Source organism: Tursiops truncatus, chromosome 18 (assembly GCF_011762595.2).
Source record: "Tursiops truncatus isolate mTurTru1 chromosome 18, mTurTru1.mat.Y, whole genome shotgun sequence".
Taxonomy (NCBI): domain Eukaryota; kingdom Metazoa; phylum Chordata; class Mammalia; order Artiodactyla; family Delphinidae; genus Tursiops; species Tursiops truncatus.
The window spans coordinates 48,352,370-48,379,234 of NC_047051.1; the positions used below are offsets into that span (position 1 = coordinate 48,352,370).

At 36.3% G+C, this 26,865-nt stretch overlaps 1 protein-coding gene and 1 long non-coding RNA gene across 3 annotated transcripts in view; both read right to left on the minus strand.

Moving 5' to 3' along the window:
- Positions 1–26,865, minus strand: part of TBC1D4 (TBC1 domain family member 4) — a 221,994-nt gene that overhangs the window by 166,766 nt on the left and 28,363 nt on the right. The window lies entirely within an intron of this gene.
- On the minus strand, positions 10,144–23,604 carry LOC141277050 (uncharacterized). The gene is made up of 2 exons (XR_012327716.1): positions 22,458–23,604; positions 10,144–12,091 (listed from the first exon to the last, which is right to left on the minus strand). It is a non-coding gene; the product is annotated as an uncharacterized lncRNA (long non-coding RNA).

Genomic DNA, 26,865 nt, shown 5'->3' on the forward strand with positions numbered 1-26,865 from the left:
CTGCCTCTCATAAAGATCAGCACAAATAACTGAAAAAAAATAGAACGTACTTACATTTAATTGCCTCAAATCTCACCTGCCATTCCATGCCATCCAGTAAATATGAGTACCTTGTATGCGTGAGTCCCTTTCCTTGTCATGCATTTTGCCACCATTCACTGCATCTATCTCAGGGACTGGTGGCATTCCTCAGCCTAGTCTCTCCTACACAGTGGGTCCACTTACCCAGAACATGCTATGAACCATACTGCCCTATTATCTAGTACTGTACTTTTAAGTATATGTGGAAGTGGAAATTTTTAAAAGAACTTATAGATTCTTTGCACAATCTGTTCCCACTTCTGTCCTAATATTTTCATCAAAGCATGAAGACTATAGACAGCATAAGTCATAAAATAAAAACAATCTACTTTCCCTTGTTAAGGCATGAAAATGCAAGATTTTTTTCCCCTTTTACAAACACTGAGGTGTATAAGCGTAAGGTAAAGGCAATGAATGTTCTTTAATCCAGTAAATAAATTACCTGCAGGAGAGATAGATATTTCTTAATGTATTTGACTCATATAGTATACCGTATATAATACTGTATTACACGGGCTCACACTACAAGGTAACAGAGACTCAATGGTGAATTGAAAAGCTTCAAACAGATAACTAAAAAATATTTAATATAAAGACTGCAAAACATTTTAATAATGCAGATTCAATCTAAAAAAGAATGTGAGATGTTGTATATTTTTAAATCTATAGAATGAAAAATTTCAGAGAACTTCACAGAACTAAATATGGTTACTTTCATTACTTCTAGTTACATTTACCACATAAAGAGGAGAGAAAAAAACATACAAAATTACATCTAAAAAATATTCTGATATCAGTGATATAATCAAAACCTCTTCACATAGAGACATAATATGATTCTTTAATGACAACTTCAAAAGAAGATTTCATCAATAAAAACTCTAACAGGGGTTTCTAATTTGAACTTTACAACCTTTAAATATGAGATTAAAATGCTAAGGCAAGCAATAAACTCTATGACAAGTACATCATGTTGTTTCTATACTTACTTTAAAAATGTGAGACTAAGTATCTCAATGCAACTAGTATAAACATGCCACAGAAAACAGCAATAGTATCTCATTCCTTATGCATTTGCCAATCCATGTGAAGTTGCCAAAATGACCCTTGACGTGGCTGGCATATCTGACATGTTCATTGGGGCTGAAGCTTTGGCCAGTCTGGCTGGGACTGAAGAGGTATCACGTGTGATCAGGAGACTACATGGTGAGGACTAAGAAAGCACCCAACTCATTTAGAAGGTTTGTTACATACGTGGAGATTAAGCAAATATGTCAATATTTGAGAATATAAACAGTTGAGAATAAGGAAAGACAGGTTTCCCACTGATGAAAAAGGGAGTAACAAATTAAAATGGGAGTATAGAATAATCTGCGGTGTTGGGTTGGAACTGGAAGTATCGGTGTGAATGTATGGTTTTAATATCAATAAATATCTTTAATAATATTAAAAACTCATAGTTTTTAAGAAACAAGAAAAATATACAGGCACAGAAATAGATGTATATAAATGCGTATGCATGCTATGGACTGCACTGTGTCCCCCGAAAATTCACATGTTGAAGCCCTAAACCCCAAAGGGATGTTATTCGGAGATATGGCCTTTGGTCTGTTATTAAGTTCAGATGAGGCCATGAGGGTGAAGTCCTCATGATGGGATTTGTGCCCTTAAGAAAACAAAAGAGTTCTCTCTCTCTCTCTCTCTCTCCCTCTCTCTCTCTCTCTCCCACACACACACCCCTATCCACCATGTGAGGATATAACAAATCGGAAGGAGGGCTGTCTCCAGACACCAAATCTACCAGCACCTGGATCTTGGACTTCCCAGCCTCCAGAACTCTGAAAAATAAATGTTTGTTGTTTAAGCCATCCAGTCAGTGGTATTCTGTCATAATAGCCTGAATTGACTAAGACAACACATACATACATATATTTTATAAGTCTGTCTGCTGAGAGATCCTAGAAGCTATGACACCCAGGAGCAATGAGCACACCAAATGTCGAGGTCTTGGTTTCTGAACACCATTCACCACCACAAGAATCTGGGTCTCCTTGAAGAAATGGCTGATTCCCAGGCTGGGGCAGGGTAAATGAGCCTGAAACACGCCTTTGTGCCAGAATAAAGTATGCAAAGAATGATGGGGGCAGCTAAAATGAGAGAGAAGTCAGTGTGAAGGAGTTGTAATGGCCAAATCTGAGACAAGCCAACCTCCAAAATAATAATGTCAGTAACAGATTATAGCCCATTGCACACAATAGAAATCCATGAATTCACACTGGTAGAAAAACAGAAAGATTAGATAGATAGATGATATAGATAGATAGATAGATAGATAGATAGATAGATAGATAGAATATAGCTCTACTTGATACAGAATGCCAACTAATTCCTGAAGATAGAATGATGGAATAAAAAAAATTACCATTTCACAGCCATTATAGTAACAATGGATTCTGGTAAGAATCATCAATGAATGCTAATGGGTAAAAGTCTGAAAAGTTATCTCCTCACAATATATTTATGATTAATTGACAAGTACAAAATTCTTACTAACTTTACCCTGGAGAAACCTGGCAGGCACTACCTCAACCGAGTGATAAAAGTCAGCATCACCAGCTATGGGACAAATCAACATCTTGTGCCTCTGGATATGATGAAGGACACATGTCTGTGGTATTCCTTCCAAAAATGCATAAATTGAATCTAATCATGAGGAAATATCAGTCAAACCCAAATTGAGAGACATCCTACAGAATAACTGGCCTCTTCAAAAAGTGAACGATGCTTTGTAAAACTGTGAAGGTAATAAAAGAGAAGAAAAGATTAAGGAACTACTCCAGATTGAAGGAGACTAGAGAGACATCGGATATGGATCCTGGACCTATGAAGGGTGTTATGGAGATCATGGATGAAATCTGAATGAAGTCTGTGGATTAAATGGTAATAATAGATCAATGTTAATTTTCTGATTTTGATGCTAGCATTTCTGTTCTATAGTGGTGTCTGTTTCTAGGGAAAACACACAAGTATTAATTGGGTAGTAGAGCATCACATCTGCAACTTGCTCTCAAATAGTTCAAAAATTTCATTAAAATATTGTAAAATATATAAAGAGAGAATTATGAGGCAAATTTGGCAAAAAAAAGTTAACAAATGGGAAATCTGAGCAAAAGGAATATTAAAGTTCTTTGTAATTTTTTAATGTTTCTGTAAGTCTGAAATTATTTCGAAACAAATGAAAAGGTTTTTGAAAAGTAATTTTTTTAAACTCTACTTCAGTTGGCGAAAGTATACACATTCCTTAAGTCCAACAGGAATATTATTCCCTTGGGGTAAATTCCTTGAAGTTATATTCTCATTACAGTCAGTAAAAAATGTGGGGTTATTTCTAACTCTTCCACAAAACACCAACATGCAACTTTTCAGATTTGATACACTAAAAAGTTAAAAGTTCTCCAGTGGATAACAGACTCTCAGAGAATAGCTAACTCACCAGTAGCAGCTAACTCCTCTATAAAACTGAGCAGGCTGTTAGAGGTCCTGATCTAATCAGTGAGAAGTTGCTACTATTCCCTGTGAACTACTGGAAGATACCTTAACTCTTTCTGGTTGCTGGCAGAGGGCTGCCTAAGAGTCTCCACTTGTGCTACAAATCATTTATAAACCTGTTTTAAAAAATCTTTTCTAAACAATTTTAGAGAAAATATATCTGCAATTATCATAATTTGGGGGAAATGATGTTGGCCTAGAAGGTATTCAAAAAAAGCTAAACTAACATGGCAAAAAGAAAATCTGCACACTTTTCCATCACACCCCAATTTACTAATTTCATAAACTTTTTATCACTCTGCTTTATCCAATAATTAAAATGATGCTGAACTGTTCTTTCATAAGACAACTTCCACCTACTGAATTTTCACAGTCAAGCTTTCCTCTTGAAGCTGTGCATAGTCTATTAAAATTTCCTGGGAACTACTGGAAACTTACAACTGATAAAGACTAAAGCAAGTAAGCATCTCTATTAATTTGACCATTAAAAAAAACACATTCCAGGGCTTCCCTGGTGGCGCAGTGGTTGAGAGTCCGCCTGCCGATGCAGGTGACGCTGGTTCGTGCCCCGGTCTGGGAGGATCCCGCGTGCCGCGGAGCAACTGGGCCCGTGGGCCATGGCCGCTGGGCCTGCGTGTCCGGAGCCTGTGCTCCACGACGAGAGAGGCCACAGCAGTGAGAGGCCCGCGTACCACAAAAAAAAAAAAAAAACCCACATTCCAATTTATTTGAGCAATGCTTAAGTTCAGTTTTCTTTAGAAACATGCCTTTGAATATTAGCTGCTTTGAAATACCGACCTTAAGAAAGCCTAGTCACTTGTAACTGCCTAAAGATGGGAAAACGAAAAATGGCGCAAATCCAATCAACATCCTCCAAGGCACCTTTTTTTTTAGGAAGCGTAGCTATCAACCTTGCAGCTGAATTCTATAACAATGGTAGAGATCTAGGGACTTCCCTGGTGGTGCAGTGGTTAAGAATCCGCCTGCCAATGCAGGGGACACGGGTTCGAGCCCTGGTCCGGGAAAATCCCACATGCTGCGGAGTAACTAAGCCCGTGTGCCACAACTACTGAGCCATGCGCTGCAACTACTGAAGCCCGTGCGCTCCAGAGCCAGCATGCTGCAACCACTGAGCCTGCGCACTGCAACTACTGAGGCCCGCGTGCCTAGAGCCCATGCTCCGCAACAAGAGAAGCCACCGCAATGAGAAGCCCGCACATCCCAACGAAGAGTAGCCCCCGCTCACCGCAACTAGAGAAAGCCCGCAAGCTGCAGCGAAGACCCAACGCAGCCAAAAAAAAAAAAAAAAAAACAAGACAATGGTAGATCTAACAGAGACACAGATGCAGAGAACAAACGTATGGATACCAAGGGGGAAGGAGGGGGTGGTATGAATTGGGAGATGGGGATTGACATGTATACACTATTGACACTATGCATAAAATAGATAACTAATGAGAACTTACTGTATAACACAGGGAACTCTACTCAATGCTCTGTGGTGACCTAAATGAGAAGGAAATCCAAAAAGAGGGGATATATGTATATGTATAGCTGATTCATTTTGCTGTACAGTATAAACTAACACAATATTGTAAAGCAACTATACTCCAATTAAAAAGAAAAGAATAAATGCTATCAACATGTCTGTTAAAAATTTTAAAAACTAAAAGGCAAGCACATGGAAGGCCATATAACACTGAAAGTTACAAACAGTAAAATATTTCAGAACACTTTTACAATGTTAAGCCTTTCATCCAAAAGCATGGCATCTCTTCACTTATTCTTTGTAACAGTTTAATGTCAACTTCATCCACTGCAGATAAACAGTGGCTAATCCAATTCCCTTAGAGTCATATTTTAGAAAATGCAGAAGTAGTTTCATACAGCTATGTGCCTGTATAGTAAAAAGGGCATAAGATATGAGATAAAAATATTTATGGTTTGAGGTAATTTGAGTGGAGAGCTACATTTTTTAGTACCAAATGTTTAATACTCTATAGCATTTTGTGCACCATATATTTTGAGAGCAAAGAGCTTAGTTGCTGCAGCTATAGATAAGCTCAAGCAACGTAACTATTAAAGCTTCTATTTGAAAGTTCTATAAATATATTTCCCATAGAGAAAATCTCTAGAAAAATAGCCTTGCTCTTCACCCAAGAGGTTTCCAGTTTCTTTTTTTTTTTTTTTTTTTTTTGCATTATGCGGGCCTCTCACTGCTGTGGCCCCTCCCGTTGCGGAGCACAGGCCCCAAATGTGCAGGCCCAGCGGCCATGGCTCACGGGCCCAACCGCTCCACGGCATGTGGGATCCTCCCGGACCGGGGCACGAACCCGCGTCTCCCGCAGGCAGGCGGACTCCCAACCACTGCGCCACCAGGGAAGCCCCAATTTCCAGTTTCTTGATGGAAACTTTAAGTGAAGTTTGCCATATCTAAATATCTTCATGCTAAATTTTATATATAAATTTTAGCTCTTACAATATCTTATGCTGATTTGTATTCATTTAAGGCCAAGTACTGTGATAAAATTTATGTTTTTTACTTTTAACAGTTCATATTTAATACTTTGTCATCAGCCTGAATGTGCTACTCCTAACGCTGAAAGCCTAATATGCTTGATCTTTTAACCTCGTGTTCTTTCTCCAATGCAAATCATACTGCTCACTCAAAGGTAATACATTAATTATATGAAATTATAAGTTTGCCTAGTATGAAGAGTACTTAACAGAAATTATAAACCACTGCTATGTCTAAATCTTGGTATAAATAGGTAAATACTTCACATGTGAGTGCTTAGAACCCACCCCTTAATCTATTCTTCTTTCTGTCAATTACTATTTCTGCTCTGTTGCCTGTTTAGGAAAACAAGTAAGTTTTTAAGAGAGTTTAATCAGTGTGATAGGCAGAATAACGCCTCCTCTCAAAGATGTCCATGTTCTAATCCCCACTACCTTACAGAGCAAAAGGGACTTTGCAGGTGTGATTAAGGATCTTGAGATAGATTATCCTGGATTATCCCAGCGAGACCAATGTAATCACAAGGGTCCTTATAAGGGAGGGAGAGATGCAAGGGAGTCAGAGAAGGAGACAGAAGGCTAGAAACAGATGTCAAAGAGATAAGTTGCTGGAAGGGAGCCACAAGCTGAGAAATGCAGGCAGCCTCCAGAAGCTGGAGAAGGCAAGGAAGAGATTCTCCCCTCCAGATTCTTCTGCCTCCAAAAGGAAAGCATCCCTGCCAGCACTTTATTCTCTGAGACCTATTTCAGACTTCTGACTTCCAGAACTGTAAGACAATAAATTTGTGTTGTTTTAAGCCTTTAAGTTTGTGGTAATTTGTACCAGTAGCAATAGGAAATTAATAGTTATTTTTATTAATTACCTATACAGACTGTGTCAGTATGAAATTAAAGTTGTGTATATACAACAGTCAAAACCACTTAGAAAATAGTATACTAAATGTTAGAATTAATGTCTGACTTTCTGCGGAATACTGAGGACAGTACACAATCATTAGACAAGCATTTTTTGATCTACTATCGGTCACACTCTGGTATTTAAAAGATGAACAATATAAATATATCAAGGCAGAAATCATCTTCAAGTTGTTCCAAAGAGTCATACAAGTGAATGAATATTTACAATAAGGTGATAAGCACTTTAATTGGGGAAAAGGAAAGGGCACTTCCACTGAGGGTGGAGGACACACAAATGAAATGGCTAAATCTTTAAGGGGGAATAGGTCCCTTGAGAAGTTTGAGGCTAAGCTGAGCAAGGTCACATCGTGAAGTGGGCGGTAAGCCATGCATAAAATTGGACTTCATCTTTCAAGTAATGAGAAACCAGACAGGAGTTTTAAGTAGTGGAGTGACTGACGCAGTTAAATTTTAGAAGGAAAAAAACACTGCGTGTGTTGTGAAGGATGCGAAGCCTGGCCTGAAAGCAAGAAATATACAATGAAGCCTGAACCTACGTTTATAACACCATATTTTAATACTCATTCACAAACATACAGTGATCAAATGATCACCTTCTATCAACCAGGTGCTTTGTTAAATACCAGGTGATAAAAAAAAGAGACTAAGACATGATTAGTGCCTTTAAGATAATAAAAAAAGAAAACTATAGCTTTATATATACAACAATATACAAAATGGATACAATGAAAGCAGCTATCTCTACTTTGGGTAGTCATCTAGAAACCGTATTTTCAGAAGTAGGCACCAATGGGGATATTTGTATACATATAACTGATTCACTTCGTTATACAGCAGAAACTAACACAACATTGTAAAGCAATTATACTCAATAAAGATGTTGGGAAAAAAAAAGAGTAGGCACCAAATTCATGCCACAAGAAACCACAAATTAATATGGAGAAACAATTATGTGCATACTTTTCAAAAATGCAATCTAATCAATTTCAAAAGTAAAAACGGAGGTAACTGCATTCTCACAAAAAATTCAAATAGCTCCCCGACACACAGGCACCCTAAAAGTATTCTTCTTTGCCATAACTCAGTAAGGTCTATGTACCACAGTGCACAGACAGCATTCAACATCGACTTTGTTGGAACATTATGTAGTCATGGCAATTTGAACTAATTTAAAATCGCAAGTTTCAACAAGATCAGTTAAATCCAGAGACAGAGTGACAACTCTACAGCTTTCCCCAATCCTGACAGTAAAAATCGATCATCATATTCCCTCTGCTCCCACTGCAATTTCCCCCCTAAATTACAGCAACCAACCATCACAATCTGATCTGTGTTACAGTTTATGTGTCTGTTCCACCCATAAGAAGACAAACGAGACTGTCTTACACCTCTTGTTTCTAAGGGTGCAGTGTAGCTATACTCGATATTTTAGCGCAATCAACGTGTCGAAGAGAACTGAGCTAAATGTAGCTGATAATTATTAGTCAGAATTTCCATTTTAGGGCTACTCATATAATGATTTCAGAAAATACTTGGATACTCTATAAACTTCACAATATACACGCTATGCGCACGTTTTCGGCGCTTCCTCAATTATATAATGAGTGACCTCCAAACAAAAATGTCAGGTCTCAAAGGAGAGGAAGTGGTATTTGGTTTTTGCCAAATGTCATTTCACGTTTAACCTCTTAACACCTCAGTTTTTTCGTCTGTGAAACAGCGCTCATAATAAAACGCATCCACAGAATCATCTTAGAACTAAATAAAATGTTCAGTAGAGAATTTAGCACGTAATCAACGTCAATAAACGGGAATCACTGTGGTTGTTATAATTAATGTTATTATAATGAAGATCTTGATGGGTATCAGTAATAAAATACAGCCATGCTAGAACACCCCAAAATAGAAGACAAGTGTAATATCACTTATTTTTGGTCCTGGAATATAATGTAAAACTAACATTTAACTTTAAGTATGACTGATTTGGGGGGAAAAAATGAAGAGAGGATAGTGAAAGGTGACAGAAAAAAAAATAACTAGAAAACAGTGCAGGCTCCTTATCCTGCTGGCTCTGAGACCTGTTTTCTGGAGTTCTGGTCTCTGCTAAAAGAAGCACCACTCAGCCTGACGAAGAACACCGTTACAGATAAAGTGCTGTGGGTAATCACTGCTCTGCTTAGTTTATGAAGTTCATCATAGCTCCTCTGGGCTTATGTAAGATAACTAGTTACTTGGGCTTAGAGGCCCCTAGTTGAAATGTGGGCAGATGGCAAAGAGAATACAGCGGCCACGGTGTGTCACTGACAAATAACTGTGTAACTACTTTGCTCCCTGTTGAGTTTAACCATCAAGAAATTAAAAGGCAAGTTTTGTCAAACAGTTTCTAAAGTTTACTAAGAGAACATGAAAATTAGATTATAGACACAGAGGCGGCTAGATTTGTCAGATGTCTGGTTTTTGACAAGATGACGTTTGCACTTTCCATTTGAATTTATAAAGTGTTTCAGTATTTTGGTTAGAATCATCTGAAAGTACTAAAGATAGCATAACATTAAACAAAAACATAATTATATATAAATCAAAACACACGGCCAAGTGTGCGCAAGATCAAGTAAATGGTTGGAAAAGTTCTCATCATAATGTGTCCAAATTACAAGGGAGCTGGGTTTCCCTATCAGAGGCCAACAGAGTACCTGTCAAACTCTGCCTTCCAGCCACCGTTCCAAAGCTGAAATCACAACTGAGGCAGCGGAAGGACTTGTTCCTCTTTCTTTTTTCTGCATCAGTGATTCTCAACGAAGGGAAAAGGAAGAATGCTCATCAGAACCCCCAGGGAGGCTTTGTCTGTCACCGAACAAAGATATTCCTTCTTCTACCTCATACCTGAAAGCACTGTTTTGTATTCGCCAGGGACCCCTGTCCCTACTCGGAATCATAGCCATCAGCAATCAGAGACCAGGAAAGGTGAGGCTAAAGGTACAACATGTCTTCACCTGCCTCACCAAGCACTTCAGACCACCACCAACTCTGAAACCCAGATGGAGGGAATTAGAAGAACATAGACACATGACAAGGGGGTAACTTTTGAAGTTTGCTTAAAGCATTTTATAAGCAGATAAACTGGGAAAAAAACAAACACCTGAAAAAAGCAGTAGCTGTTAGAGTAACAGAGAACAGATTTTAGGCATTCCCAAATGCTCAAGAAAGTAAAATAATGTTTAGTTGCTAATAACAATATTTAGGGAGAGGTAGAATGTGGTGGTATAAATCAAATGGTGCTCCTTAGTAAAAAAAAAAAAAAAAAAAATACTGTGATCATCAATTTCGATAAGAGAATAATACAGTGCAAAAGAATAGGGAAGAAAGTGCATCAAATGTTTAATAATTTCACATTGTAAATAAGAAATGAATTTTTGTTCATGTCTTTATTTTATTGAACACCTTGATGACACACAGAATCCTGGGTTTAAAAAAAGCTATAGTGTAAAAAAAAATTTAAAAAATAAAAAAATAAAAAAGCTATAGTGTAATCCCCAGCTTTTCTATAAACCATCTAAAGCCTTACAACACAACTCAAAGGAGAAAAAATCAATAAAATCGAATGTCTCTGGTTCTAGGGTTGATCTAATTTCAAGTTCTGTATACGTATTATGTTAATACATTAACTTATAATGTGAATTAAGTATGACTTACAGGTTTTTACTTTATATTTCAGTATTGGAAGGAAATTATATTAATGACGACCATTTACTGATTGCTTCCTATGAACAAGAAAATTTTCTAAGTCCTTTCTGTACATGATGTCATTTAATCCTCACAAAATCTCTGTGAATAGATACAATCTTCTCTATTTTCCAAACAACACCCAAAAAGAAGCCACTTGCTCAAGGTCACAGACACTTAACCCATGAAAGAGCTAAGTGCTGGCATCAAGGTTCTGTGAATCCTAAAGTCCATGCTTTTTCCTCATACTACATTGAAACTAGAATTTTCTGATATTTCTTTGATAGGCATACATCAAAGAATATAACCACACAGATAATGCTATTTCTCAATTTTACATCTTTAGAGAATTTGAAAGAATCTACAGGTGTATATTGTACTTCTCTGTGTCCCATACAGCACACAGAATAATGCATAGCACTGTTCTGGAAAAGGCTCAAGTTGTTACTGAATAATTAATATCTTCAAATGTGCAGAACAGAGCACTTCCTTTTCCAATTAGCCCAATGGACTTCTCGTGGACATGTGAATATGAACTAGTTATGGACCTTGGGCACATTATTTCCTCATTTGTACCAAAAGGCATAACAAGGGCATGTTGACTGATGACACAAAATTTTTCAAGCCTAAATAGAATTTACCACTACTTCCCAGAAAGTGTGAACAGATAAAAAGTTGTCAAGTATTGCTGCCATCCTACTATCATATTTACAATCTAGTTCAATGACTGCTAATTCAGTAAGTCTGACTGAAAGCCTAGAAACTTTTATTTTTGAAAAGTTATTCGGGTAATTCTGAGTCACAGCTGCTTTGAGAACCACTTCAGTAGGCTCTCCTTAATATAATTATTGTCGATAATCAAATCTAAGATGCCATAGATAGTAAGACACATCCAGATTGCAGAGATATTAAAACGGAGAGAACATAGATATCTTAGAATTAATGAAATATACTTAAATTGAAGACTACTGCCTTTACTTTAAGATAACCCAGAACACTAGAGGGTGCCCAATTTAGTAGCACCGTGGTTATACTTGTATAATCTGAACAGCTCGTAGTTTTAAAAAATCAGAAATAACACATATTCTGTTGTATTTTTATAATCAGATTTCATTGTTGTAACTATTTTTGCAGAAACACACTACAATACATTGATTGCAGGGATATTAACTGTTGTCAAAATAAATGATCCTTTATAATATCAAGACCAGTTGGTTGGTCTTTGAAAGATTTTTCCATACTCAAATTGTTCTCGGCCCAGGCGAGTTACTTCAGACAGTCACTTCAGTGATTGTTGTTTCATCTGTGAAGACAGGGGATTCGGGTATATTATTTCTAAAATTCCTTCTAGATTTAAAATTCTATTTGTACGTCATTGTTCTTAAGTTTTTCTGGTTTTCTTGTTTTTTTGGCCGCACAGCATGTGGAATCTTAGTTCCCCAACCAGGGATCGAACCCACGCCCCCTTCATTGGAAGGCGCAGTCTTAACCATTGGACCATGAGGGAAGTCCCTTAAGTTGTTTCTTACATGTAATTGTCATGCCTCCAAACAATCAGTTCCTTAAGGGTGAAGACCTTACATAACTTTCTCTGGGGTGTACACACACACACACACACACACACACACACACACACACACACACACCAGAAGTACCTGGTACAATCATCCTGGGCTGAGTCTCTGACAGGCAAACACAGGCCTCTCCTTCTCACATTATCTGCTCTGGTCCACACCTGGGATCCTCCCCTCTTGGGACATGGAGGTACAAGTTCCTTCCTTCCCTTCCTGCCCAGAATTTTCCAGAACTCTTGCTCACAGCCTCAGTGGTAAGACAACAAATGCAAACATCTGGTGCCAGCCCCTAATTTCTACTCTTTAGCTCTTTCTACAATTTTGTAATTTCCTATAGTAGATCTTGTCTTTATTTTTAATTCCGATTGGAAAAACTAGAGTGGTATCTGTTCCCTGCACTGACACCTGACTAACGCAACATTCAATTTATATAGTTTGTGTATTCAAACAAAACTACGTGAAATGTATCAGAGTTGGTTTACCTAGAATCATCACAATGTCAGGACACCACTATATCACCAGCTATTTAGTCTCAAAGGACTATGTTAAAACTACAAATTATCTGTAAGCCAGAAGAGGGTGGCAGGACATATTTAAAGTGATGAAAGAGAAAAACCTACAACCAAGATTACTCTACTCAGCAAGGATCTCATTCAGATTTGATGGAGAAATTAAAAGCTTTACAGACAAACAAAAGCTAAGAGAAATCAGCACCACCAAACCAGCTTTACAACAAATGCTAAAGGAACTTCTCTAGGCAGGAAACACAAGAGAAGGAAAAGACCTACAATAATAAACTCAAAACAATTAAGAAAATGGTAATAGGAACATACATATCGATAACTACCTTAAATGTACATGGACTAAATGCTCCAACCAAAAGACATAGACTGGCTGAATGGATACAAAAACAAGACCTGTACGTATGCTGTCTACATGAGATCCATTTCAGACCTAGGGACACAAACAGACTGAAAGTGAGGGGATGGAAAAAGATATTCCATGCAAATGGAAATCAAAAGAAAGCTGGAGTAGCAATTCTCATATCAGATAAAAGAGACTTTGAAACAAAGATTATGGGCTTCCCTGGTGGCGCAGTGGTTGACAGTCTGCCTGCCGATGCAGGGGACATGGGTTAGTGCCCCGGTCTGGGAAGATCCCACATGCCGTAGAGCAGCTGGGCCCGTGAGCCATGGCGGTTGAGCCTGTGCGTCCAGAGCAAGTGCTCCACAACAGGACAGGCCACAACAGTGAGAGGCCCGCGTACCACAAAAAAAAAAAAAAGACTATTACAAAAGACAAAGAGGGACACTACATAATGATCAAGGGATCAATCCAAGAAAAAGATATAACAATTGTAAATATTTAGGCACCCAACATAGGAGCACCTCAATACATGAGGCAAATACTAACAGCCATAAAAGGGGAAATCGACAGTAACACAACCATAGTAGGGGACTTCAACACCCCACTTTCACCAATGGACAGAACATCCAAAATGAAAATAAACAAGGAAACACAAGCTTTAAATGATACATTAAACAAGATGGACTTAATTGATATTTATAGGACATTCCATCCAAAAACAACAGAATACATATTCGTCTCAAGTGCTCATGGAACATTCTCCAGGATAGATCATATCTTGGGTCACAAATCAAGCCTTGGTAAATTTAAGAAAATTGAAATCATATCAAGTATCTTTTCCGACCACAACGCTATGAGACTAGATATTAATTACAGGAAAAAATCTGTAAGAAATACAAACACATGGAGTCTAAACAACACACTACTTAATAACCAAGATATCACTGAAGAAATCAAAGAGGAAATCAAAAAAATGTCTAGAAACAAATGACAATGAAAACACAATGACCCAAAACCTATGGGATGCGGCAAAAGCAGTTCTAAGAGGGAAGTTTATAGCAACACAATCCTACCTCAAGAAACAAGAACCCTCTCAAATAAACAACCTAACCTTACACCTAAAGCAATTAGAGAAAGAAGAACAAAAAACCCCCAAAGTTAGCAGAACGAAAGAAATCATAAACATCAGATCAGAAATAAATGAAAAAGAAATGAAGGAAATGATAGCAAAGATCAATAAAACTAAAAGCTGGTTCTTTGAGAAGATAAACAAAATTGATAAAGCATTAGCCAGACTTATCACGAAAAAAAGGGAGAAGACTCAAATCAATAGAATTAGAAATGAAAAAGGAGGAGTAACAAGTGACACTGCAGAAATACAAAGGATCATGAGAGATTACTACAAGCAACTATATGCCAATAAAATGGACAACCTGGAAGAAATGGACAAATTCTTAGAAATGCACAACCTTCTGAGACTGAACCACGAAAACACAGAAAATGTGAATAGACCAATCACACGCACTGAAATTGAAACTGTGATTAAAAAGCTTCCAACAAACAAAAGCCCAGGACCAGCTAGCTTCACAGGCGAATTCTATCAAACATTTAGAGAAGAGTTAACACCTATCGTTCTCAAACTCTTCCAAAATATAGCAGAGGGAGGAACACTCCCAAACTCATTCTACGAGGCCACCATCACTCTGATACCAAAACCAGATAAAGATGTCACAAAGAAAGAAAACTACAGGCCAATATTTCCGATGAACATAGATGCAAAAATCCTCAACAAAGTAATAGCAAACAGAATCCAACAGCCCATTAAAAGGATCATACACTACGATCAAGTGGAGTTTATCCCAGGAATGCAACAATTCTTCAATATATGCAAATCAATCAATGTGATACACCATATTAACAAATTGAAGGAGAAAAAGCATATGATCATCTCAATAGATGCAGACAAAGCCTTCGACAAAATTCGACACCCATTTATGATAAAAACCCTCCAGAAAGTAGGCATAGAGGGAACTTTCCTCAATATAATAAAGGCCATATATGAAAAGCCCACAGCCAACATCATCCTCAAAGGTGAAAAACTGAAACCATTTCCACTAAGATCAGGGACAAAACAAGGTTGCCCACTATCACCACTATTATTCAACATAGTTGTGGAAGTTTTAGCCACAGCAGTCAGAGAAGAAAAAGAAATAAAAGGAATCCAATTTGGAAAAGAAGAAGTAAGCTGTCACTGTTTGCAGATGACATGATACTATATATAGAGAATCCTAAAGATTCTACCAGAAAGCTACTAGAGCTAATCAATGAATTTGGTAAAGTAACAGGATACAAAATTAATGCACAGAAATCTCTTGCATTCTTATACACTAATGATGAAAAATCTGAAAGTGAAATTAAGAAAACACTCCCATTTACCATTGCAACAAAAAGAATAAAATATCTAGGAATAAACGTACCTAAGGAGACAAAAGAACTGCATGCAGAAAATTATAAGACACTGATGAAAGGAATTAAAGATGATACAAGTAGATGGAGAGATAAACCATGTTCTTGGATTGGAAGAATCAATATTGTGAAAATGACTCTACTATCCAAAGCAATCTACAGATTCAGTGCAATCCCTACCAAACTACCACTGGCATTTTTCACAGAACTAGAACAAAAAATTTCACCATTTGTATGGAAACACAAAAGACCCCGAATAGCCAAAGCAATCTTGAGAAAGAAAAACAGAGCTGGAGGAATCAGGCGCCCTGACTTCAGACTATAGTACAAAGCTACAGTAATCAAGACAGTATGGTACTGGCACAAAAACAAAAATACAGATCAATGGAAAAGGATAGAAAGCCCAGAGATAAACCCACACACATATGGTCACCTTATCTTTTATAAAGGAGGCAAGAATATACAGTGGAGAAAAGACAGCCTCTTCAATAAGTGGTGCTGGGAAAACTGGACAGCAACATGTAAAAGAATGGAATTAGAACACCCCCTAACACCATACACAAAAATGAACTCAAAATGGATTAAAGACCTAAATGTAAGGCCAGGCACCATCAAACTCTTAGAGGAAAACATAGGCAAAACAATCTATGACATAAATCACAGCAAGATCCTTTTTGACCCACCTCCTAGAGAAATGGTAATAAAAACAAAAATAAACAGATGGGACCTAATGAAACTTAAAAGCTTTTGCACAGCAAAGAAAACCATAAATAAGACAAAAAGATAACCCTCAGAATGGGAGAAAATATTTGCAAATGAAGAAACTGACAGAGGATTAATCTCCAAAACATACAAGCAACTCATGCAGCTCAATATCAAAAAAACAAACAACCCAATCCAAAAATGGGCAGAAGACCTAAATAGACATTTCTCCAAAGAAGATATACAGATTGCCAACAAACACATGAAAGAATGCTCAACATCAGTAATCATTACAGAAATGCAAATCAAAACTACAATAAGATATCATCTCTCACTAGTCAGAATGGCCATCATCAAAAAATCTACAAACAATAAATGCTGGAGAGGGTGTGGAGAAAAGGAAACCCTCTTGCACTGTTGGTGGGAATGTAAATTGATACAGCCACTATGGAGAACAGTATGGAGTTTCCTTAAAAAACTAAAAATAGAACTACCATGCGACCCAGCAATCCCACTACTGGGCATATACCCTGAGGAAACCATAATTCAAAAAAAGTCATGTACCAAAATGTTCATTGCAGCTCTATTTACAATAGCCAGGACATGGAAGCAATTGAAGTGTCCATCAACAGATGAATGGGTAAAGAATATGTGGCACATATATACAGTGGAATATTACTCAGCCATAAAAAGGAACAAAACTGAGTTATTTGTAGTGACGTGGATGGACCTAGAGACTGTCATACAAAGTGAAGTAAGTCAGAAAGAGAAAAACAAATACCGTATGCTAACACATATATATGGAATCTAAAAAAAAAACAAAGAAAAAAAAAGAAAATGGTCAGAAGAACCTAGGGGCAAGATGGGAATAAAGATGCAAACCTACTAGAGAATGGACTTGAGGATACGGTGATGGAGAAGGGTAAGCTGGGACAAAGTGAGAGAGTGGCATGGACATATATACACTACAAAACGTAAAACAGATAGCTAGTGGGAAGCAGCCACATAGCACAGGGAGATCAGCTCGGTGCTTTGTGACCACCTAGAGGGGTGGGTTAGGGAGAGTGGGAGGGAGGGAGATGCAAAAGGGAATAGATATGGGGACATATGTATATGTATAACTGATTCACTTTGTTATAAAGCAGAAACTGACACACGATTGTAAAACAATTATACTCTAATAAAGATGTTAAAAAATTAAAAGAACTACAAATTATTTTTGACATAAATATATATGTTAATATTATATGTGTTAATACTACATATCAATGAATTGGTGTCTAATTATAATCAGATAGTATATATAATTATATGTATTTAGTTCAAATGTACAAATGCATATGCAGAATTCTTATCAAAGATAAGAATTTCATAAGCATGATATGAGTGTCATTTTCACATTTTAGAAGTCATAACTGGAGCAACTTGTATAAAAGTTCACATATCTGTTATTTCAGAAGACTGATTTAGTTTGTTTTTAAGGTGAGGTAGTTTGATAATGTTTATTAGTTACTAATCATGACCTGGGGAAGTGTTTTAGATCTACTGGAGAAAAGTGCCTGTTTATATTACTTTATTTTCTCATTACCAAAACACTCTTTTCTTCTGCAAAAAGCCTACTCATTTCACATGCTTTATGGTTTACATTTTAGCACTTCATCTGTTTAGCTGTAAATAAAATACTTATTTTAATTAATATGTTCAATATAAAGTATAAACTGCTTTTTAAAAGCTAAGAAACCAAACTAATAAATGAATTCAGTAAAGTTTCAGGAAATAAAATCAGTTGCATTTACATATACTAACAACAAACTATCTGGAAATTAAGAAAGAAATCTCATTTACAACTGCATCAGAAAACATACTTAGGAATAAATTCAACCAAAGAGGTAAAAGACCTGTACAATAAAAACTATAAGACACTGATGAAAGAATTGAAGAGGGCATAAATAAATGGAAAGATATTAACACGTTCTTGGATTGGGAGAATTAATATTGTTAAACTGTGCATACTATCCAAAGCAATCTACAGATTCAGTGCAACCCCTGTCAAGTTTCCAATGGCATTTTTCACAAAAAAAAAGAAAAAAAAATCCTAAAATTTGTATGAAACCACAAAAGACCCCAAATAGCCAGTGCAAATAGCCAGTGTTCTTCTTGAGAAAGAAGAACAAAACTGGAGGCATTATGCTTCCAGATTTCAAACTATATTACAAAGCAATATTAATCAAAACAGTATGATACCAGAATAAAAACAGACACATAGACCAATGGAACAGAAAAGAGCCCAGAAATAAACCCACACATATATGGTCAACTAATCTCTGACAAGAGCACCAAAAACATACAATGGAAAAAGGACAGTCTCTTCAATAAGTGGTACTGGGAAACTGGATATCCATATACAAGAGAATGAAACTGGACTTCTACCTTACATCACCCACATAAATTAACTCAAAATAAATTAAAGACTTAAATATGAAACCCAAAACTGTAAAACTCCTAGAAGAAAACAGAGGAAAACTCCTTGACATTGGCTTTGGCAACAATTTTTTTGGATATAACAACAAAATCACAGGTAACAAAAGCAGAAACAAACGAGTGGAACTATATCAAACTAAAACGGAAAGTGAAAAATCAACAAAATGAATATGCAACCTATAGAGTGAGAGAAAATATTTGCAAACCATGTATCTGATGGGGGTTAATATCTCAAGTATACAAAAAACTGATACAACTCAATAGCAAAGAAACAAATCATTTGATTTTAAAATGGCAGAGCACCTGAATAGACACACACACACAAAGTAACTATTTAAGGTTATGGATGTGTTAATTAAATTGATTGAGGTATTCATTTCACAATGTGTACGTACATTAAATCATCACATTGTGAACTTTGAATATAGACGAGTTTGTCAATTATACCTCAATAAAGCTGAAAAAAATAAAAGATAAGAAATAAATTTTCACATAAATTCAATGTAACATTGCATCTGACGAAAGAAAGAGGCCTGTATCCCAGGTCATTCATTTATTCACTCAGTAAACTTTTATTATGCATTTACTCCATGCCAGGCCCTGTACTAGGTAGTGGGAATACAACAATGATTAAAATAGTCTCTGTAGAGGAGAGTCACATAGTCTCAAAATAACGTCCCATAGCTTCTTTATTAATTGCAAAGGAAAACATTTACCTGTAGATGGAAAGATCTGGCAATACCACCTTAACCTAGTTATCAAATGCAGCATCACCAAAAACAGAACAAACGACATTTTAAGTGTCTACTGGTGCGATGAAATGGAAATAACACAATCTCACTTATTTAACGTTCTTGTCATAATGTTTAACCTCACTCTAACAGGAAATACAATCAGACAAACCAAACGGGGGGCATTCTATAAAAAAAAAACTGGCCTGCGCTCTTCAAAACTATCAATATTATGAAAGATAAAAGGCAGTAGGGGCTTTTCTAGATTAAAGAAGACTAAAAAGTCATGACAACCAAATGCAAGGCATGTTCCTTAACTGAATCTTGGATTGGAGAAAAGCAATAAAGGACATTTCTGGGAAAGCTGAAAAAAATTTGAATACAGACTGTATATAGATAACTTAACTGTTTCAATGTTAAATGTCTTGGCTGTAATAACAATAGGGTGGTTGTGAAATGGCTGAAAATGTCCTTATTTTTAAAAGAAACATGCTGACATATCATGACTACAACTTACTTTCAAATGGTTCAGCATTTAATAAAGGAGATAATACAAATGTCCCAAAATGTTAAAATTGGTGAATTTACACGAAGGGAATACTTAATTTTTTGAAATCAAGTTTAGAGTAAAAAATATATAGACCATGCCCATCAGCTTATAGTCTGATGTCACTATATTACCATAGCCTTCAGTTTTCTCTTCTAAAAAAATTAAGCATTTTATTATATTAGAAAAAAGTGTTAATGATTATACCTAGTGCTTACAAATATGCAATGAAGCTGGAATTCTCTTAAACTGCTAGTTGCACTGTAAATTAGCAAAACTTTAGGGAAATCAACTTAAAATAGGTGTATAGAACCAATAAAATCTACTCTAACTTTTTCATACTTACATTGTTGGTAATAAATTTAAATTTACCAAACATAAATAAGGAAATTTTTGCCTGTAAATATCCCCCAATTACTTCTAGGTTTGCCACACACCATCCACTGGCTGAAACAAGTAACCTCTGTAACCATGTGCAGTAGTTGTGTATCTTTGTGCACAGTGAGGTTTATACTTTATATCATCTATATACACCTCACCACATAAACATATAAAAAAGACTTCAGCCTTGAAACTATATTTCACTATTCACTTAAAACATACCCCTGGTCCAACCAGGCTCCCATCCCCTCTGGACCTGCTGACAGAGATCTTCCTAAGGCTTCCTGCCAACCTCACATTCTGCCTTTTTCTAGTCAAAAAAAAGTATCTGGACTATTTGGAGGTCAAACAAGTAGAAGTCAAATATGTGTGATTCTGGTATACCTAAAATTTCTATCATCACCTCACAGAATAAGAGTGTGCCCTTCGCTTTTACTGAAGATTATTTCACAAAGAGTCATATTTAAAATGCTTCAGTATCCACTATAAAACTCCAGTCACTCGATGTCACATCAAGTCCCAAATGACAAATTTCATTTAGAACTGAGTGTTAAGAAAAACCGTTTCCACTGAGGAGCTGGTATTCTTCTCTTATCAGATGTACCTTATTGTTCTGCTGCTGGGAAGCCTAAGAATCAACCCTGACGTTGAATAAAAACAACATTAACATTTATAAATTACATACTGCCTCCTTCTCCTTTCCTTGGTTCTGATCTTCCATTTCTATTTTATTAATAGTCTGTATTAGACACCATTTCCTAGCCCTTTTGAGAAAGAAGCCCAGTATAAATTTGGTAAATAAAGTTTTAAAGTATAATACAACATAGCGATGAAAATGTTTTAGAGATAGGCAGAGGTGATGGCTACACCACACTGTGAATGTACTAAATGCTACTGAATTATACATTCTATTTAAAATAGTTCCCTTTATTTTCTATAAAGTTTACCTCAGTAAGAAAAGAGTACAGCATAATCCCAGCAAGTAGCATATGGTTAGCAGCCAAATAATCATATTACATTCTTCCCATCCTCACTGTGGTGTGTGGACAGAAAACTAATCTGTCCTCTGCCATCTGTATTGCTTCTCCCTTCCTTCTACTCCTTTATGTTCTAGTATCATTTTCAACTGCTCAGTTTACGTTAAAAATCCTTAAACATTCTCTTGGGCCAGCAATTTCTGAACAAGCCTGATTTTTGGACTCAAGAGAATTCTTTTTTTCAAAGGATGATTTTTAACAGAATCCCAGTATATAAAAATCAAATAAAACCAGCTGCTCTGGTTGAAGACAGTTTGTGAGGGGTCTAAGACCTCCAGACACTACAGCCCTGGTGGTCTTCCTCAGCTTACAACCACAGGCCACAGAGAAAGCTGGAAGCAGACACTTTACGAGCAGAAAAAAGACTTTCATTTGACACTTCTAGAAAACCACAACTAAAATGTTATCTTACCTCCTGTGATCCAGATAATTACTTCACTCCTCCACTTCACCCACATATGAGGGATTGAAGTGTTTTAAGGTACAGTTTAATCTCTACCAGTTTCTCTGGTGAAAATTGCTTGTGGCAATTTGTAACAACTTTTATGGAACAGTTAGGCAATGGAATGTCGATTAATATTTAATCATAATAATTGACAGTTTCCCAGAAAACTATGAAACAAAGATGATTTTTCTATAAACTACTTACTCATTTTTATTGTTTTTACTGCTACAGTTAATAAAGGTTTCAAAGGATACTTTCTCATTTTTAAATTGGTGTTTTAATTCAGCTTTGCCAGCCAATGTGACAAGTTCTAGAAAGGTATGCTCACAGTTTTATAAAGACATGCTCATATCATATGTTCATAGCTTCTGAACACTTGGAGCTTTCATATATTAATTTGGATTTTTGGGTCATAAACTCCAAATGTCGTATCTTTACCTTCTATGGAGGAAGTACAAAAGTTAATCCAGCGCTTCCCTGGTGGCACAGTGGTTGAGAGTCCGCCTGCCGATGCAGGGGACACGGGTTCGTGCCCCGGTCCGGGAAGATCCCACGTGCCGCAGAACGGCTGGGCCCGTGAGCCATGGCCGCTGAGCCTGCGCGTCCGGAGCCTGTGCTCCGCAACGGGAGAGGCCACAACAGTGAGAGGCCAGCGTACGGCAAAAAAAAAAAAAAAAAAAAGTTAATCCAATTTCCCATTTCTGGGCAGACAATAGCATATACTGAGTAACTCCAGACATTATAAACTGATTATAAAACACCTGTAATAAATAGTGAGTTTATCTGGAAAAAAGTTTAAATGCAAACAGGTGCATACTAATGCAAGCAATTAAAAAACAAAAATACAGTCAAATCTCAAGTAGCTGGTGTAATAAAAGCAGTCAGGAGGAAAGCTACAAAAAACTGGTCAAAATATGGTATAAAAGAGATTCACTTATTTAAAATTACATCCTGTATTTAAGAATTAATTTACAGGGCTTCCCTGGTGGCGCAGTGGTTGAGAGTCCGCCTGCTGATGCAGGGGACTCGGGTTCGTGCCCCGGTCCAGGAAGATCCCACATGCCGCGGAGCGGCTGGGCCCGTGAGCCATGGCCACTGAGCCTGCGCGTCCGCAGCCTGTGCTCCGCAACGGGAGAGGCCACAACAGTGAGAGGCCCGCGTACCGCAAAAAAAAAAAAGAAAAGAATTAATTTACAGATGTCATCTAAAAATACTCGGTGCTTTGTGACCGCCTGGAGGGGTGGGATTGGGAGGGTGGGAGGGAGGGAGACGCAAGAGGGAAGAGATATGGGAACATATGTATATGTATAGCTGATTCACATTCTTATAAAGCAGAAACCAACACACCATTGTAAAGCACTTATACGCCAATAAAGATGTAAAAAATAAAAAATAAATGAAAAGATATATATATATAAAGTTTATTCAAGTAGAACAGTTTAAAACACCAATCATTAATTGATTTGCTTGACAAGAAATGGCCAAATGTCAAAACATTCATATTATCAGTTTCTCGGCTAAACACTCCTTTCAATATATATTACACATATATAATATACACTTTATATGTACCTTATATATTATATTTATATTTAATATATTCATATGTTTACTAACATTTTTGTTTTATATTTTTATGTATTAAAAATATATACTAAATTATAATATAAATAACATTTTGTATTAAGTATTAGTATATTTATATATTTAATATAATATGTACAATATATAATAATATAGACTTAATATATACGTTACAAATAGGAAAAAAGTTGGACAAGGACAGTCCTAGCTGTATGCTTATAAGTAGCAGAAAAAAATTATCTACTGATTCTTAATTATTGCATTTGATTATAGTAAAAACGTGCACATAATAATGGTTATTATTTTATAGAGTTATGTTTTATTTGTAGACACTCTGTAAGGCATTTTGCTTTTTCTCTAATAAGTAGGTTCTATTACCTCTATAACACAGACAAGAAAACTGAGCCTCAAACAAGTTAAGTAATTTATTCAAGGCCACATAACTAATGGCAGAGTAAAGTTCTAGAAATGTTAAAGAAATGATAACATAGTTCAGTTTTGCATACACCTAATAAAATAAGCCATACTATACCTTCATGGGGAATAGAAGGGTCTATAATAAGAATTTGGCTGGCTTCTAAACCCTTGGAATTTCTCATGTAACAGGAGTATCCTTGTTATTCACAGTGGGCCCTTAAGACCATACTTGATGCTTAGGACATGCATGCTTCCAAGGTGACTTGTGGTAAACCCCTTAGAGAGTTTATGCTGCAAGAAGACTCACCAGAAGGACCAACCATATAATTAGAGGGTGGGGCTTTGTGATAACCTGAGAGGGGAGGGGGCTGGAGACTGACTTCAATTACATGCCCAGTGAGTCAATCATCATGCCTATGTAGTGAAGACTCAAGGAAAACTGGACGCTGAGGTTTTGGGTGAGCTTCCCTGGTTGGCAATACTCTGTGTATTGTCACATACTGATGTTCCAGGATGTAAATCAGAGTACTGAAGACATATCAGAAGAAGGTAAAGTTACCAATTTTACCCTTTCTCTTTGCAATTTCCTGGTGGGGGAGGGGGCAGGAATGTAATATGATGTATCTGTTAAAAATTAAAGAAATATCAAAGGTGCTATCAAAAAGCCTAGCACTAAAGGGCTTGACAATTATTTCTGAAATTGTAAAGTAAAGGCAGGGGCAATATTAAAATGTGATACATGCATAGTCTCGGGAATGTTGCTATTGCATTAAATGAAGTACACCTCTAGAGGAAAGACAGCAATTCTGACAGCACAAAATAATGAAGAAAAACAAGGGAAACAAAGCACAAGAAATGAATGGCAACTGCAGCCACTATGATGTAAAGTAGCAGCTCAATAAATACAGGTTTAATGAACCCATAAAATGACAATTATGAAAATATTAGCATTAGTAAATTGCAATCTTCTCTACAAAAAAAAAAGCAAATTTTCAGGAAAATTATTTTCAAGTGCATTAAAACTCTTATCAGCTTGCACAAGTTTTATTCTTCGTATCTCCAATGTACCTGGCACAAATTAGCCACAGTAAGTGACTTCTGATTTCTAATTAAATCTGAATTACATTGCTTTATGAATAGTATAAATAAAATTTTTAGGTAGACTGTTTTTTGTTTCCAAATATCTTTAAGCATTGAGATGCATACTTAGAGTTAAGCTGGCTACAAGATCTTCTTGGCTCTTTAAATCCAAATTCCCTAAGGATATCTAATAAACAAAACATTTCATATATCGTAGCCTTTATTTTCAACACAATAATTCAATTATACAATTAAAACTCAAATTTGGATTTTTCACCAATTCACATTTTCCCTCCCAAATACTGCCAAATAATTGAGTTTCACTCAGACGTATTTAAACCAAGTTATTTAATTTTCTTGAAACTATATTAATTATAAGTATAGTAATGTATATGCTTCTACTAGGGAGAAGAAACATTTTCTGTTTTAAAAGATGCTCATTTAATGATGTGAACAAGAAAAAAATCACATGGGGATTCTGGAATCGCCAGCAATAAATAATGCAAAAATGAAAACAAAAGGAATGTTTTGTGAAATACAATTATTTCTAAAAATGCATCATAAAATAAATCTCAATTGTGATTTTTTAAAGTATATAATCCACCATTCCAAAAATGTAGCTTAATCTACTCATATTATTTAATAAGGTTCTTTCTAGTTTTTTTTAAATTGATACAAATGTTAGCACAGATGTTCCACTTTAAATTTTTATGACTTCTCCTACAGTATATAAAAATATTGTTCATGTGAAATTAAAGTGTCATGCAAAAATTGCTTCCAACTTTTAACTCCAAGATTTTAAGTAAATGATACTATCACTTCCAAAATTAAACAGATTTTATCCTGCTATATTTATTCAGCTTCTAAAGAAAACATAGAAGCTGCTAGACTTTATTAAGCAATAGACAGCTTCAAACTGGCAGACTGCTTTTCAACAGAATTTATGGGGTGGTATCTGGCATGTTAGTACAAGGCTGACGCCAGATTCAGACAAGACCTGACAAGAGCCTGCAAGTCCCCAGTCCTTTTTCCCAGGGTTTACAATGATTTGACCTAAAGGTACACACCTTTAAAAGATATATTATGATCTGCAAAGTACTTTACATAATTACATTGGAAACGTGCTCAAATATAACCTTTTACATCTGTCAGATTCCTCTATCTATTCCCAAACTGTTACTTCAAATTTGAAAATTAAGTACTCTCTAAAAAATGCAAACATGAACACCTGTTTTCCCTAATTAAATATATGGCTACTTTTTTATCTACTTCTGATTCTTTTCAGAAAATATGAATTGGTGAGGAATCCAAATTTAAGTTTTAAGTGTCTAATTTAGAGAAGTTAGAGAAAGTAAAGGCTGTTTCTATGTAACTAATCAAGAAGATCAAAATATCTGGTGTTCCCTCCCTCCTATCCTGTCTTTCAAATTACACTGGCTCACTGAAAACTGAAAGAGCTTTCTTAATCAACCTTCCCGTACATAAGTTAATGAATGAACCCTGGCTCTCAGTGCCTCTGTAAAACATGTATGTCCTGTGTGCCCAGAGTCCCCAGTCAACTAGTATTTAGGGCCCACCCTCCATGCGGAAAGTTTTCTGTCCCCCTAGTTGAATGCTATGCTTATAAGTCAACTGTGTCTGTCCCTAGTCCTCTCTGTACTCATTATACAGCTATTAGAATCATACTCAAGTAATTACAATGTAAACTGATAAGATATGAGTTCTAAATGAAAAAAAAACGTGTCTTAAAGGACTGAGACAAGTC